Raw genomic sequence first — 6,996 nt, forward strand, 5'->3', positions numbered from 1 at the left:
CTATGTAATAAAGCCGCCATAAAACCCAAAAGGGCAAGGTTCAGAGAGCTTCCAGGTTGGTGAACACTTGTAGATTAGATTCAGGAAGGATCCGGAGAGGGCATGGTAGCTCCAAGCCCCTTCCCACATACCTTGCCTTATGTATCTCTTCATCTGGCTGTTGACTCATATCCTTTGTAATAAATTGGTAATCTCCTGAGGTCTGTGAGCAGCTCTAGAAAATTAATGAAACCCAAGGAGCGATTTGTGGGATCCTGTGATTTGTAGCCAGTTGGTCAGAGCACAGGTGACAAGCTGGACTTACGCTCAGCATCTCAAGTGGGGCAGTCTTGTGTGACTGAACCCTTACCCTACGGAATCTGATGCTACCTCCAGGTAGTTAGTGTCAGAATTGAGCTTAATTGTAGGACACCCAGCTAGTGTCTGAAGAATTGGTTTGGATATGTGGGAAACGCCCTCCACCCACACTGGAACTGGTATCAGCACCCTTTTACAACTCTCCCCCCTTGGCTCTTATGAAATCACCCTTCCCAGCTCTTTTTCTGCTTCTATTCCTATTCATTCACTTCGTCTTTTGCTGGCTCCCCTTTCTCTACCAAGTTTTTAAAGTCAGTATCTTGGGGCGCCTGGGTGGTGCAGTCATTAAGTGTCTGCCTTTGGCTCAGGCGTGATCCCAGCGTTCTGGGATGGAGTCCCACATCAGGCTCCTCCGCTATGAGCCTGCTTCTTCCTCTCCCACTCCCCCTGCTTGTGTTCCCTCTCTTGCTGGCTGTCTCTGTCAAATAAATAAATAAATCCTTTAAAATAAATAAATAAATAAAGTCAGTATCTTTAAGAGTTCTATCCTGGCCTTTTCTCTCCTCACTGTACACATCCTCAGTCATTACTGGCTTCAACCCTTATCTGAGTGCTAATGACTTACAAATCTCTGTCTTCAGTCCAGATCACTCCTGAGATCTAGCTCCTCAGATCCAAGTACCTGCTGGACATCTTCCACCTGGCTTCACCCATACATTCCAAAAACAGAGTCCCGACTATGTGCTAGGTCCTATCAAGTTATTGGAGACAGTAGAGGTGAGAAAAGTAGACATGATATTTGTAATCTTAGAACTTATAGTCTTAGCAGGAAAAATAGACATTAAATATATATTCCCACAAATAAATATATCATTACATACCGATGGGGACTGTGAAAGAAAAGCATAGGGTGCTTAGGGGGTATCACAGCAGTAACTCAAATTAAACTTCCCAAAACGGTATGACACTTCATTACAATCTGATCCTCCTCATTTTCATGTTATTTCCTATCCCTAAATCTATTCAACATTCAACAAATGTAATGAGTGCCCGCTAGGTGCCAGACAACCCCCTTCTCTCCAGTTGCCCAAGCCTAAAACCTGAGAAATCATGCTAGACCACTTCCTCATTCCCCACATCCAATCAATATTAACTCAACCTCCTTAAGTCAGTTATGTTCACCCAATTCCCTCCATCTCCACTTTACTGCCTTAGTTCAGGCCACAAGTATTTGTCACCTGGATTCCAGCAACAGTTTCTGGGGATCGCTCTGCCTCTGGTTGCCCTCTCCTGTCCTATCTGCCCTCCTCAGGGCTCCAGAATATATTTCTAAAACACAACTTTGGGGCACCTGGATGGTTCAGTTGGTTAAGCGTCTGTCTTTGGCTCGGGTCATGGTCCTGGGGTCCTGGAATCGGGCCCTGCATCTGGCTCTGCATCGGGCTCCCTGCTCAGTAGGGAACCTGTTTCTCCCTCTCCCTCTGCCCCTCCCTCCCCACTCATGCTCTCTCTCACACTCTTTCTCTCTCTCAAATAAATACATGAAATCTTTAAAAAAAATAAAATAAAAAATAAAACACAACTCGGATTATGCCTCTCCCCTGCTTAAAAGCCTTCCAAAGCTCCCCACTGTCTGCCAACCAATCCAAATTCCTTTGGAAGAACAAGGTTTGAGGTGTTCCCATTCGAATCTGCCATCCTTTATTTTATACAGTCTGCAAAGAGAAAGCTAGACCCAAAGAGTATGCAGCTTCATGACTAACATGAAAACTTATACGATACGTATACTGGTGGGTAACTTACCAAAAAAACTGATGGGTTAACTTATAGTTGAGGTGGAAAAATTCAATTTTGTATCTGAAATCCAGCGTAGAGAGTAAAGAACTGCAACGTCCAATGTTATTGGCTGTGTGGCCGTCATTTGCTTTGTAGTTAGAAGAAGCATCCCTGTGAGATTAGACTAAAACTTTGCCCTTGAACAATTATGAAGGCGCTCTTTATTGCTTTTCAGTAGTTCACTATAACAAGAGACAGAACCTGTCATAATTAAACTGAAATCTGACCTTGGCCCCACCTGCATAGTCTCTATGATGCTCTTGATTTATCAGAACACATTCTCTAATCTTCTCTTTCTTTTTTTTTTTTTTTAAGATTTATTTATTTATTTATTGGACAGAGAGAGACAGCCAGCGAGAGAGGGAACACAAGCAGGGGGAGTGGAAGAGGAAGAAGCAGGCTCAGAGCGGAGGAGCCTGACGTGGGGCTTGATCCTGGAATGCCGGGATCACGCCCTGAGCCGAAGGCAGACGCCCAACGGCTGCGCCACCCAGGCGCCCCTAATCTTCTCTTTCTTACCTTATTAAAGAGGAAAACAACTAGCACAGAAGTATTTCAAATTTTCAAATTACTTGTTTCAACAAGATTATTTACTCCCAAGATGTCTCATCAAATAATGATATGATCAATATTTTATCTTAATGTTAATCAAAGCGAGTAAAAATGGAAGATAAGTAATTTTTGTTTCCACACTCCTTATCTTGGCATGCAATGCTCTGGACATGCTTGCTTCTTAGCCCCATCTCTCACCAGGCCTTCCCTTCAAGTCTGAGCTCTGTCCGTATGGGACTACTGGCAATTTCCAGACAGTGCCATGCCATTTGCAATTTTGTGCCTGTGCTCCCTGTACCAGTCTCACCCAAGTCTTAAGGAAAATGCTGATGCCAATAGACAGCTGGGTTATAAATGCATCTATAACACTTCCTTTCACTTCTTGATTTGTGTCTATTGCTCCTAGTAGGTCATAACTTTCTCGGAAACAGAAACCACGTCATTACTTTTGTCCTCCCCAGAGCCTAGCTAAGTGCCCAACACAAATGTTCATCAACTATCTGTGGATCTATCCACCATGTAGATCATCTTTTACATGCTAAAAACCTCCAGAATGACAGCAGGAGTTGAACTGGGAGGGATGTCCATGAGGTAAGTGTCCAAGCCTGCAAATAACCTGGGGAGACCTAGGACTGATGGATTACCCAAAGAGCATGACAGTAGATGTATATAGTAAATGTAAAGAGGTCGGCAGATAGTGTGAGGCTTGAAGGACAAAGGGGTTTCGCACCCACGCGGATGAAAGCGCAAGGGGAAACCAACTGAATGGCAATACTGCCTCCCCGTGGCACCTAGGATAACAGCCTCTATACCAGAGCATTTGTACAGAATCACACAGCTTTCTCACACCGTGTGGTTGTGCCCTATGAACTATGCTAGGGACCCCTTACTTTATTTCATTTAATTCTCATGACAACCCCTTGTAGAGACACAGCATGTAGCTTACAGGTTAAATGCAGAGAGCTATCTGGCTCTCTCACTTAGGAGCTGCTGTGACCTTGGACAGAATATTTAAACTCTCTGCGTATTTCCCCATCTATAAAATAGGATAATATTAGTATCTACCATATAGGGTTCTTATGAGGGATAATTTTTTTTTAAGTAGGCTCCATGCACAACATGGAGCCCAACATGGGGCCTGAATTCATGACCCTGAGATCAAGACCCGAGCTGAGATCGAGTCAGACGCTCAAAGGACTGAGCCACCCAGGTGTTCCAATAAATTCTTTTTTCTTTTAACTTTAACAATTCTATACATTACTCAATGCTTACCACGGTAAATGCAGTCACCATCTGTCACCAAACAGTGTTATTACAATTTTATTGACTATATTCCCTATGCTGTACTTTTCATCTCCATGACTTATTTATTTTATAACTAGAAGTTAATACTTCTTAATCCCCTTTATCTATTTCACCCATACCCCCACCCATCTCACCTCCAGCAACCAGCATTTTGTTCTCTGTATTTAAGAGTTTGGGTTTTTGTTTGTCTCTTTGTTTCTTAGACTCCACATATGAGTGAAATCGTAAGGTATCTGTCTTTCTCTGTCTCACTTATTTCACTTAGCATAATACTCTCTAGGTCCATTCATGTTGTTGCAAATGGCAAGATTTCATTCTCTTTTATGGCTGAGTAATATTCCATTGTGTGTGCATGTGTGTATGTGTGTATTATATATATAATATATATATAAATATCACATCTTTGCCCATTCATCTATTGGTGGATACTTGGGTTGCCTACATATCTTTGCTACTGTAAATAATGCTACAATAAACATAGGAGTGCCCATATCTTTTCTAATTAGTACTTTTGTTTTCTTTTTTTTTTTAATTTTTAAAAAGATTTTATTTATTTATTTGAGAGAGAGAGAGAGAAAACATAGAGGGAGAAGCAGACTCCCCACTGAGTAGGGAGCCCGATGTGGGGCTCGATCCCAGGACCCCGAGATCATAACCCAAGCCGAAGGCAGATACCTAACCAACTGAATCACCCAGGCGCTCCAGTGCTTTCATTTTCTTTGGGTAAATACCCAGTAGTGCAATTACTGAATCACGTGGTAGTTCTATTTTTAATTTTTTGAGGAAACTCCATATTGTTTTCCACAGTGGCTGCACCAATTTGCATTTCCACCAACAGTCCACAAGTTTCTTTTTTCTCTACATCCTCGCCAACACTTGTTATTTCTTGTCTTTTTTATTACAGCCATTCTGACAAGTGGATGGTGGCAGAATAAATTCTCAAAAGGGTACCTGACAGCATAGCAAATGCTATATAAATATTAGCTATTATTATTCCCTTTTTCCTGATGAGAAAACTAATGTTAAATAAATCGAGCATACAGTAGGAACTCAAAAAATATAACTTCCTTTGCTGTCTCCCCTTACATCTTAGCTCCTTCAGGTATTGCCCTCCTTAGTGGTCCTGAAATTCAAATAGGGGACTCCCAAATACCCCAAAGAAGTCAGATCCTAAAGGCAGCAAGGAGAAAACTGAGAAACCTCCATTAAACAGTCCAGAGGGATATGGTTCTGGAAAAGAGCACTTCCCAGGGCATTCTTGTCATTATTATTAGAGTGAAAACCTTCCCAGTAACGAAATTCACCCTACCCAAAACAAGATGCATACGGACTGTGAAAATCAACTAAGATCTGTGCAGGAAACCAGATTTCAAGGAATATTCAAAATAGTATGATCTGCCCAGAGCCCACTTTTGACCACTTTGTCCACAGGAGCTGAGACACCGCGATCATTTTCAAGATTAGGTTAATAACAACTTACTAGAGACTGTATTCTTTCTCTCCCTGCTCTCCTACTGTTACTGCAAACATAAAATTCACGAAAATGATAATTTTCAAGTGACATGATATCTTTGTGATTATAGACTGCCCACCCCAGTCCACATTTGCAATGAGGTATATCTTCATCAGGAAAGACCGATTGGCACATCTGCACATTAGTAGCAAACAGGCTCCTTTCATACTCGTAAAGCTCTCCATGATTCTGCAAGATTCCTCTAATTCAGATTTTAGCATTCCCAGGTATTCTATTTGAGAGATTGAGAGACTGAATATACAAACAGTAGCCGGACCATATATAAAAACAGAACTCTGAAGTCTGCTGGCTGGGTCAGCTGATAGAGCATGCAACTCAGGGTTGTGAGTTCAAGCCCTATGTTGGGCGTAGAGTTTACTTAAAAACAGAAACAAAAACAAAATAGAATTCTGACCTACAACCTGAAGAAGCCAACCCAGGAAACCAATCTCCTTACCTATAATAAACAGCTCAGGAAGCCAGCCTGCTATAAGGTAGACTTGCAGAAGTTAGACTGTTGTCTCTAGTGATAGTTCAGGAAGCCAAACAATAACCCTATAACCATTGGCTCCAAATGGCCCCAAATGGCCAGGACTTGATTAATAATTATCAGCTTCCCCAGATTTTGTGGCCACTTCCAATTTAGGACCAACCAGAGAAAGCCAAATATGCGCCCCTAACCAATCACACAGAATGCCCCTCCTCCTAGTTAGCCCAACTACAGAGCTCCCATTGCCAAGAGCCTGGAATCAAGGTGTATCTGAAACCTCCCCTCCCCCCACTCTAAAGCTTCCCCGCTCCTCTGCCGCCTTTGAGTCTCTGCCAAAACTCAAGGGTCTGCAGCTGACCCCCTTGCTATATAGCAAGTTCTGAATAAAAAGCCTTTGGTTTCTTATTTGTTGGTCTTATTGGTTGGTCTTCGTTTATTTACACATATTGGACCTAATTCTATGAAGAATTAATTCCCAAACCCTCTTAAGACATTGGCTTAGAGGCAGGGGGTGGGGTGGGAGGCTCAGTGGATTAAGTGTCTGCCTTGGGCTTGGGTCATGATCCCAAGATCCTAGGATCGAGCCCTGCATTGGGCTCCTTGCTCAGAGCGGGGCCTGCTCCCTTTGCCTGCCTCACTGCCTGCCTGCTTGTGATCGCGCTCTCTCACTCTCTCTCTGACAAATAAATAAAATCTAAAAAAATTTAAAAATTTTTTTAAAAATTGGGTTACATTGTTTAAATGCGTTACTTCTAAAACATTCATAAAGTTAGAGGGGAACATCATTTTTTATTTCATCTTAATAACCTAAGTCAACATGCTCAAGGGCTCACCTTTCTGCGTATCTTCCTTGCTGAAACCGGAACGGGTTTCTTCTACCCACCAGAGCAGAGGACCTAGGGAGGACGCTGATAGGCCGAGACCACGCCGCGCCCAGGCCCACCTCCAAGTGGGAACTACAATTCCCAGAGGCCCGTGCAGAGGCCGGGACGCGGGCAAAGCG

The 6,996-nt window shown here is 42.8% G+C and overlaps 1 protein-coding gene across 2 annotated transcripts in view; it reads right to left on the minus strand.

Annotated features, from left to right (window-relative positions):
* LOC123787236 (17-beta-hydroxysteroid dehydrogenase type 6) overlaps nucleotides 1–6,950 on the minus strand; it is a 33,494-nt gene extending 26,544 nt beyond the window's left edge. Inside the window, exon 1 of one of the 2 annotated variants that reach the window (XM_045789823.2) lies at nucleotides 6,827–6,942. The gene's annotated coding sequence lies outside the window, so the exon portion shown is untranslated. Of the gene's footprint in view, nucleotides 1–6,826 lie in introns of both variants that reach the window. The other variant, XM_087869055.1, reaches the window with a different exon arrangement.
* Nucleotides 6,951–6,996: the final 46 nt, after the last annotated feature.

Source organism: Ursus americanus, chromosome 17, assembly GCF_024610735.1.
Source record: "Ursus americanus isolate L20-20 chromosome 17, mUrsAme1.1.p, whole genome shotgun sequence".
Lineage (NCBI taxonomy): Eukaryota > Metazoa > Chordata > Mammalia > Carnivora > Ursidae > Ursus > Ursus americanus.